The sequence below is a fragment of the Ursus maritimus genome, unplaced genomic scaffold (genome assembly GCF_017311325.1).
Source record: "Ursus maritimus isolate PB19 unplaced genomic scaffold, ASM1731132v1 scaffold_35, whole genome shotgun sequence".
Classification (NCBI taxonomy): Eukaryota; Metazoa; Chordata; class Mammalia; order Carnivora; family Ursidae; genus Ursus; species Ursus maritimus.
This window is the reverse complement of record NW_024426119.1, coordinates 19,980,345-19,989,604: the sequence shown is the minus strand read 5'-3', so window position 1 is coordinate 19,989,604 and position 9,260 is coordinate 19,980,345. Positions and strand designations below refer to the sequence as shown.

The following is a 9,260-nucleotide window of genomic DNA, read 5'->3' as shown; positions in this document are numbered from 1 at the left end:
AAAATTGTAATAGGTGACCTCTTCTAACCTTACACAGAGTATCAGTATACTATCATTTTCTTACTTGAAGGCTCACCCAATGTATGGTGATATCAAAGTCAAGGTGAAAGGTCAGTGCTGTGGTCAAAAAGATCAAGAAATCAGCCTATTTTCACCGTCCACTTATACCACTATGATGAGCTGGCTAGGACATTTTGAAATTCAACTTCTTGATTCTACTCCTGATATTTTGGCAAATATATGCAGAGAATTGGAGCATATATGTTTAGTCACAGAGGCAAGAAAATTTGTACCATTAAGTGCAAGATAATTTTAGGTAGATATATATTTTGAGTGTTAATTATCTAGATAATATCTTCAAGTATCTACAGTATTTCTTCTGCGTAGACAGAGATTCTCAACAGCTCTCTGAAGACTTCTTTTTATACAATGGAATCCAAGTTATGGTTTTTTTTCCCCTAAGAGTCATATATATCAACCCTAGGGAAAAAGTCATTATGGGAAAAGAGAAAGCTAGAAATAATCTTTAATACCGAACATGCTGAATTAAGGAATACAAAATTATAAGAGACAAGGTTAGTAAGATACATGATTTTTCAGTTGCTGTATTCCTGTTATTTCATTAGAATAAAAGGAACTAGGAAATGAGAAAAATTGAAACTGCTCCAGCTAAAATGATGTGGGTAATTAGAGCAATCTACATTTGGCTGAAATACAATCAAAGTGACAGGGCTGTTGAAATTCCATCTCCAAAACATTAAAATACAGTTAGAGTATTCTGTATAGAAATTAAGGGCAGTCATGATGTGGTGGGAAGATGGTGGCAGAAGCTCAAGAATACATGGCAGTTACGGGGCATGTAGAGAGAAAGAAAAGCAGTTGGTGCTAAAAAGCCTGAGGCTTTATACATGCACAGTCAGCTAGGTGGTCTGGCAATATCATAACCACCTACCTGCCCCGTCCTGCTGCTTCTCGTGCTGCTCATTTCAATTAGATTTCTTGCATTTAAGAATATTAAGGGATGGAGTGTTCACACAGCAAATACGTATTTATTGCCTACGTCATGTGGCCATTAGGCCAGGTGCTCGGAATGCTCAGTGATCAAAAGCAGAAATGCACCATCTTGCTCCGGATTCCTGTTCTTAACTATCACGTGATCCTGTCTTAGATGGGGTTTGACTGCAAGACAAAACAAAACAGAAGGCAAAGAGGTTTAGGGTATTAACAAGGATGTCATTGAAAGGATAGGTCTTGGAATTTTTTTTTTTTTTTAAGATTTTATTTATTTATTCGACAGAGATAGAGACAGCCAGCGAGAGAGGGAACACAAGCAGGGGGAGTGGGAGAGGAAGAAGCAGGCTCATAGTGGAAGAGCCTGATGTGGGGCTCGATCCCGGATCACCGGGATCACGCCCTGAGCCGAAGGCAGATGCTTAACCGCTGTGCCACCCAGGCGCCCCGATAGGTCTTGGAATTTAAGCTGCATAAGTTGGCAATTGGAAAAAAAGGTGGGGAGCTTGTGGATCGAGATAAAATTGGGGGCTCAAAGGAATGGGTAGCTCTCTGAGTTTGCAGAATGGCCACACTGGAGGAAGTTGAACAAGGAAACTAACCAAAACTTTGAGCTGAGAATGACTGTGTAGTTAGAGGAAGTATGAGTGGTGACGATGTCGTAGGTTGCAGAGAATGGATGGTAGAAGCAGAATGGAGAAAAAGATCATCACCGGTGAGCGGGTCATGGAACAAGAGGCAGCTTGGCTCGTTGGCTGGGTTATTCATAGGACCAGTGAAGTTACATTGCATAACACGCATGTGTGCATGTGTGTATATGTGTGTGTAAAACATGGACATCCTTCACCTCTATAAAGTAGTTTAGGAGCTGCTGGGTACTACCCATAATGCTCAAAACACTCTGCCTTCACAGGAATATTTTATCACTAAAAGAAGTGCCAAAGTATATATATTATTAGTACATGTATATTAATTATGACAATACTTACTCTGAAATTCTAATATATGCAAGGTGGGAATTAACAGAAATGGGAATGTTCTCAAAGTTGTGTTTTTAAAGGGAGTGGTTCCTTTCTTTGTTAATACTTTGTTTATTAAACTTTAACTATAATTTAAAAAATCCTCACAACACTGTGAATGTACTAACTGTAGTTAATTGTAAATTTTGTTCTGTGTATTGTACCACAATTAAAAAAAAAATCCTTCTCACTCCAAGCAAATCATTTTCTTTTACAGTCCAGTGATTCTGACTAGCTTGATACAAATACCAATTCTTTTCTGTGGTTATTGTTCAACATTCAATTATAGCATATCAAATGAGTAAGAGAAAAAGAATTTGGCCTTATTTTAAGTTTGGTTCAAGTCAGCACCCATTTATTGAACTTCCTAGTAGATGCCAGAAACAGTACTAAGGCTTGTGTGGAAGGCAGCAGCAAACACCCAATAGTCCCGGAGCTCATAGTCTAGTGGGAAAGAAAGAAGCATCAATAAACAGACCTCACAGGAAAGAAACTATGGTCAAAGATTACAACATGGGCTCAAACAGTTTGTTTTGGAGGGGAAGGAGGAGACTGAGGGAGATCTTGTTCCTTATTTTCAGAGTACTTACAAAGCAGTAGTCAGACAGTGCAAAGTTAGGTTTCCCAAATAAATTAGTTGGAACATGAAGATGTACAGAAACGCTGCTTAAAGAGAGCTGATGTGCTGTGTAGAAATTTTGCAAAAGGTTTGTCATTCAGTCCTCTTTCATCACTCTAGCAGTAACAACGTTTAATGGATTGGGGTTAAGTTTCTCGAATCAGAACCACCTCACACTTGGACAGCTCTTAGAGACGCATTGAAATGTCCTTTCTCCCCAAAAGTTCACTCTAAATTTCAAATGCACTCAGCCTCAGGGTTCCACATGACTGCCTAATTTAGATAATGTTTTTGTCTTCTTGTTTCCTTTGTTGCCAAGATCAGAGTGAAATGAATGCCTGTGTTCATTGTTCTCATGTGGTCTTGAAGCCTCTGTGCTGTCTTACTTTCAGAGACTGAGCTCATAATCTGGGAAGTCTGAATGCATCTAATGCAGATGTCTCAACTTATTGATGAGGAAACGAGCTCTTGACTTGCTCGAACTTGTCCGGTCTTTTAGACGAGATATAAGACGGGCTTTTTGATCCCCATCCCAGGCTCCTCCTGCTGCCCCTGCCCTGTGTCCTCTTTTTTACCCTGTTGGTGTTCATGCTGGTGGCCATCGTCATTTGATCTGCCTATACCTAGTAGCTTCCCCACAGTTTTGTAAGGTTGAGGGTACACCTTTGGGTTTCAGGGCTCAAACAAAGGCTTTCTAACCTAGTGTGATAAATTATCATATGCAGTTTTACTTGGGAGAGATTTCATGGCAATGCTTTGTGGGTTAAGTCTCACAACAGAAAACAAATCTAAGCTGCAATTTTATTTATTTATTTTTATTATAATAATATTTTTTATTATATTATGTTAGTCACCCCTCCCCTCTGAAGCCCTCAGTTTGTTTCTCAGAGTCCATAGTCTCTCATTAAGCTGCAATTTTAAAGTGGAAACTCAGTGTGGTGTACATGATCCATGTTGATCAGAATAAATCTTACAGCCGAGTTTTTCATAAAGTGAATTTCTACTTATATTTTCTATAGACATTATTGCAACATCTGAGCTGGGTATTATTGTATAAAATTAAATTGAAGAAGCCCATCTTTACTGATCATGTTTTAGAAGAGAAAGAATTATGACATTTTGATAAATGTAGTGAAGTGACTAGAAGACAGATTTAAAGCTTCCTGGATAGACATTGTCTACCCCCACCACCCACCTTTTTAATTTTTTTACATCTTCAATTTGCAGAGAACATTGAGATGACTCCCTTACCCTGGCTTACTCTGTGTGTGTGTGTGTGTGTGTGTGTGTGTGTGTGTTGATAACATTTAAGGTCCACCCTCTTAACAACTTTCAGTGTATAATACAGTACTGTTCATTATAGTCATCGGAACTTAATCAACTTATAGTTGCAAGCTTGTACCCTTTGACCAGTATCTCCCCATTTTCCCAAAGCCTAACCCCCAGCAACCACCATTCTATTTCTGAGGTCAGCTTTTTTAGTTTTCACATGTAAGTGCTATTTCCTAATTTTATATAACAGGCAAAGAAAACAATGCAGTTATTTGAAATTATCCTTAGTGATGGGTAAATTACAAAATTACAGAAAAAAGTTCAAAAGTGTATGTGCCTGTGTGTATCCTTTACCTAAATGTATAGATGAACCTAATTGACCATTCTAATGAATGCCTACTTTCTGACTGCCCCCCGGGTCTTCTGCCCTCCCCTTTTCTTTATCCCTGAGGTTTTGTTGCAGCCAACAGTCACTAAACAATTCCCTGGAGCTCTCTGGGGCCCTCCAGACAAAGGAGCCTGGCTCAGCAGAGGGATACCTGTCCTTGCCAAAGCCTGCCCACTCACCCAACACCTGGCCATGGGTCCCCTGAGGCTTTGGTGCTATTCTTCCTGCCCCAGAGGAGTCTGTTGTAGCAGGCTGTGCCTCTGAATCATTTGTCCTCAGTGAATTGACCTGTTTGTTAAGAGTCGCTACAGTCCTAGCTGTTTTGGCTGAGAAACACAGCCCTAACTTCTTCACAATGAAGGATGAATACATAAGTGAACATGGGGATGCTTTTATCACTGGGGCCTCAGGGAAATAGCACACAGTGGTTAAGAGCTAGTTTAGAAACTGCATTTGAATCCTGATTTTGATACTGTGTGACATCTCTAAGCCTTCATTTCCCTAATAGTAAAACAGAAAAAATGAGGTTATTGGAAGTATTAAATTGGTTAATATGTGTAAGTGCCTAACACAAGAAACCATTTTTATAATTGGGTAATGTGACGGTTATAACAAAACAGGTGTTCCTAAAAACCTTGTAACTAGCATCCTATTTACTGCAAACGTATGGGATAATGTTCCTTATACAAATATGTACCGTAGCAGGATAAACTGTATTTCCAATGATGCACCAGCAAGAAGAATCTACAAATCAACCTCAAAGTGTCAAGAATTTGGGGGTAAGTAAGAAGGCCCAGAAATGACAAGCTCCCCTCCTACCCTTCATTTATTCCTCTTTCTCATTTTCAATGCCTTTACTTCTTCACTTCTGTTACTATTATCAAACTTGAGGAGTAATCTTTGATTCCTGCTTGTATTTTGTTTAAATTCTGGTATCTAGCTCATATCTCACAATGCTAAGCATTTTGCTGGATTAAGGAATATTATTTTCCATAGTAACAACTTTAATAAGGAGATCAGACAAATAAATATGTGGATCAGGATATGAAAAATGGAACAGGAAGCACAGACTGAAAGCCACTAATTTGCTAATGATTTTTAGATATTGCTCTTTAAAAATACTTATGATATTTGAGCAAATATTTTGATATAGTCACCATTTCATTAAGTATATGATTTATTTCAAGTGTGTGATTTTTAATTTTATTTTCCAGTGTATGTGTGTGTTTGAATGTGAGTTGATTACACTCTGAGCCCATCACAATTTTTTGTAGAGCACGTGTCTGATGGATTCTCTTAGCTGCAGTGGAGACCTCAGCAGACTTAGTGACCGTTATCTGCCTCAGGAAGTAGACAAACCTATGAGATGCTGACTGCTCCGTTTCTGTGTTTCAGCATTTGTCAGGTAACTGGCTGCAAAAAAGAATACTGCATTATTAAAGAGAGGAGAGGAATACATTGGAGCAAGATTTTTAGTGTTTTGTTGTTTTTTTTTTTTCCTCCAGACATAAAATGGAATCACAGAGGTGAGCTTCTGCTCTAATTAATTCTTCCCTTGGTTAGAATATCAGCCTTCTCTTCTCCACTGCCCTCATCAGAACCACCTGAAGGGAATAACTAATAAGAGTTCTTTGCCATCTTTTGTAAATGACAAAATTCTGACTGTCGAGAAATCACAGGTAGCAAGTAATGACCATCTGCGAAAAAGTCATCATAAAGCCTTTTGTATAGTTCTTTCTGTCACGTGGTTTTTCACATTGGCCTGCGGAGATCAGAAGGCTGATGTTGCTGTCCTAATTCTAAATTGACAGAAGGTAGGTTATGTTTTAATGACCGCGCAGAAGGGTTCTAGCATTTCAGAGAATGCTTTTGAAACACGAATTAGATACGCCAGCAGGGGGCGAGCATTAGCCATGAGAAAGGCTCAGATTAACCGTGGTTTAGAGAGACGAACGCTCCCCTACACGCACTCACACGCGTGTACTTAATTACTTGGGGGGATTTTAAAAGTTTCAAAATTTAAATTATACTTCCTCTGTTATACGAAGACTCTCAACTGCTGTCTTTATAGTTTACCAAAATTATACCAAATTATACCAAACTTATTTACCAAAATAATTGTTGTAAAAATGCTTCCTGTTTTGGGGAAGACAGCCTGGCATCACAAGATGCGTCAAGCTTTGAGTTAAATCAAACTTGTTTATGTTTGAACCTCTGGGAGCTGTTGGACCTGCAGCAAATTCTGTGACTTCTCTGAGCTTCAGTTTCCTCATTAGAGAAGGGGGGATGGTAAGGGCATTTACCTCCTGTGTTGTTGAGATACATGTATGAAATAGTACATGTGTAGGATTTAGCTCTTTCAGCCATGTGGCAAAATCCTGGTCTTATATATCACTAGCAATGAGTGCAGATTCTGNAGTAGACACACCAAAATAGGAATAATACCCACACCCGTCGAGAAGCCCTGCTAAGAGTAGATTTGGAAAGGCTTATTACAGGATGAGTCGGCAGAATGAAGGATGGACCAAATGCTCAAAGAAGTCTGATGTATGTTTCAGTTAGCAGGGGTGAATCTAGCAAGAGGACCGAGCCAATGACTGAAGTTCATGGTTCACAAACCTGAAATGACTAAGAAATTGTCAGGGGAATTGAGTGCTGCACATGGAAATGGAAATAAAACAGCCTGGATGGTTTTATATCCAGAAACATAATTTACAGTTAAGCAATTGTGTCGGGACAGAGGGATTTTCTGCATCTATTTTAGCACCCGAGCCCTTTCTGGCAGGATTCGGGGAAGAACATATCTTTTGGAGTTTGGCGAATCACAAACAGGCCCATCTGTTCTGGAAGGAAATAGTCTTTACCCATTGCTCTTTTATAGTTTGGAGTCTTGACAGATGAAAGATGTGAGCTGGGGAACTAAAAATGGGTTACAATTGCAGGAAATAAAATCAGAAAGGACCAACATGTTGATGGAGTCCAATGAACATCAAGACATCTCCCAGGAAAGGCTATTTCTACCTCTTCATCCTGAACTATGTATTCAGGGGACCACTAAACCCAACAGCTTGATACAAAGAGTTTGGAAACAAATTGACAATTTTGCAGGGATGTTCATCTCCTCGCTGAAAAGAGAAATTGAAAAGGGTTGATCTGTCTCCCTAAATCGTGAACACTCTGTGGAAGTAGTATTTTAAGTCTAAGAATTCTATTTAGTGCAAACACCATCTTTTTACAGCTATTTTACAGAGCTACCCCAATGGTATCTATGAAAAGTAGGTAAAAATGATCTTTCTTCAAATAATTACTGAGTATCATCCCATATTTTTCTACACTCGGAGACATGAAATGCATCTCACTCAGGCGAAATAAATTCTGAAGTGATGCTTAGGTATTCTTCTGAGGTATTTAAATATACATCTAAATAAAACAGGCCTGAGGACTTACTGAGCTAGAAATTACAGATGGTATATATAGGAAATGTCATATTTTTCTAAAACTCTAACGTTTCAGAAATAGCATCTCATCTAGGATCCGCACCTGGGGAAGATTTGACAAGCAACAAACAAATTTACCACCCTTTGGGTCCTCAGGGGTGGACGGCAGCCAGTATCGCTGATGGGAGCACAGCTTAAAGCCGTGTCGTCAGCCACAATCCTACACGTCTGTGACTTCTGAATTTTCCATACTTCCTATGAAGGTAGCACCTTGGAAAAAGACTTCTTCCCCCCAGTGGTGGAGGGGCATTTGTCATTTACAAGTACTGTGGTCATAATATAAGTGTCCTCAAGATTTTTTAAATAGTGCTTCAGGATCCTCTAAAGTCATGTTTCGTAGTGTTTAAAAATGGTCTGTGATGGGGCGCCTGGGTGGCACAGCGGTTAAGCATCTGCCTTCGGCTCAGGGTGTGATCCCGGCGATCTGGGATCGAGCCCCACATCAGGCTCCTCTGCTGTGAGCCTGCTTCTTCCTCTCCCACTCCCCCTGCTTGTGTTTCCTCTCTCGCTAGCTGTCTCTCTCTGTCAAATAAATAAATAAAATCTTTAAAAAAAAGAAAAAAGGTCTGTGACATTTTTAAGGCGGAAATAGTTTTGATTATGGTCAGCCTCCACATCTTTTAAGCAAGAAAAAGTGACTGTGCAAAAAAGGAATGCTAATGATCTTATATATTTTCTCTCTGATTATGCTCATAAACCCCAAGTAATTTTGATTTATAAAGGTATAGGGAATTTTGGCCCATTATACTCACACAGGCAACATGGTCCCAAATAAACTTGTTCTTTGGCAATCTGATCATTAAGCATAAGATAGCTTAAACTATGTTTTATTATATAAAATTTTAAACACAATAAGTAGGCAGATTATAATGAACTCCCATGTGCCTCTCAACTGGCTTCAGTGATTATTAACCTAAGACCAGTCTTTCATCTATACCCCATCCATTCCTTCTCAGCCTAATTTGAAGCAAACGTCAGATATTATATCATTTCACCCTTAAATATTTCAGGATACATCTTTAAAATATTTAAACTCTTTTTAACACAGCCTTCCATACCATCGCTTTATAAATCAGAAATAATTCTCTACCATTATTGAATATCCATTTGAATGTTTAAATTCTCAGTTATCTCAAAGGTTTTGTCTTTCCTCTTTTTCCTCGTCTTCTCTCCTTCTTCTTTTTCCTACTAATTAGAATCCAACTAAAGTCTAAATATTGAATTTATTTGTTGTCTTTTAAATGTGTTTTAATCTATTTATAGGCTTTCCTTCTCTTTTTCTCTACCCCCCCCTTTTTTTTTCTTATGAAATTTATTGGTTAAAGAAACTGTTGAAGGGTTCCTTGTTTTATAGAATTCTCCCGTTCTTGATCTTGTTGATCAGATCCCTGTGGCATAGTTAACACATTCTATGACATATATTTTCTATAAATCAGTAGTTGAATCTACTGGCT

The 9,260-nt window shown here is 38.7% G+C and overlaps 1 long non-coding RNA gene across 1 annotated transcript; it reads left to right on the top strand.

The window, feature by feature from the left end:
* The first annotated feature begins 4,930 nt into the window (after positions 1 to 4,930).
* Positions 4,931 to 8,220, top strand: LOC103676764. Its single transcript, XR_572203.1, has 3 exons — positions 4,931 to 5,088; positions 5,584 to 5,714; positions 7,823 to 8,220. It is a non-coding gene; the product is annotated as an uncharacterized LOC103676764 (long non-coding RNA).
* Positions 8,221 to 9,260: the final 1,040 nt, after the last annotated feature.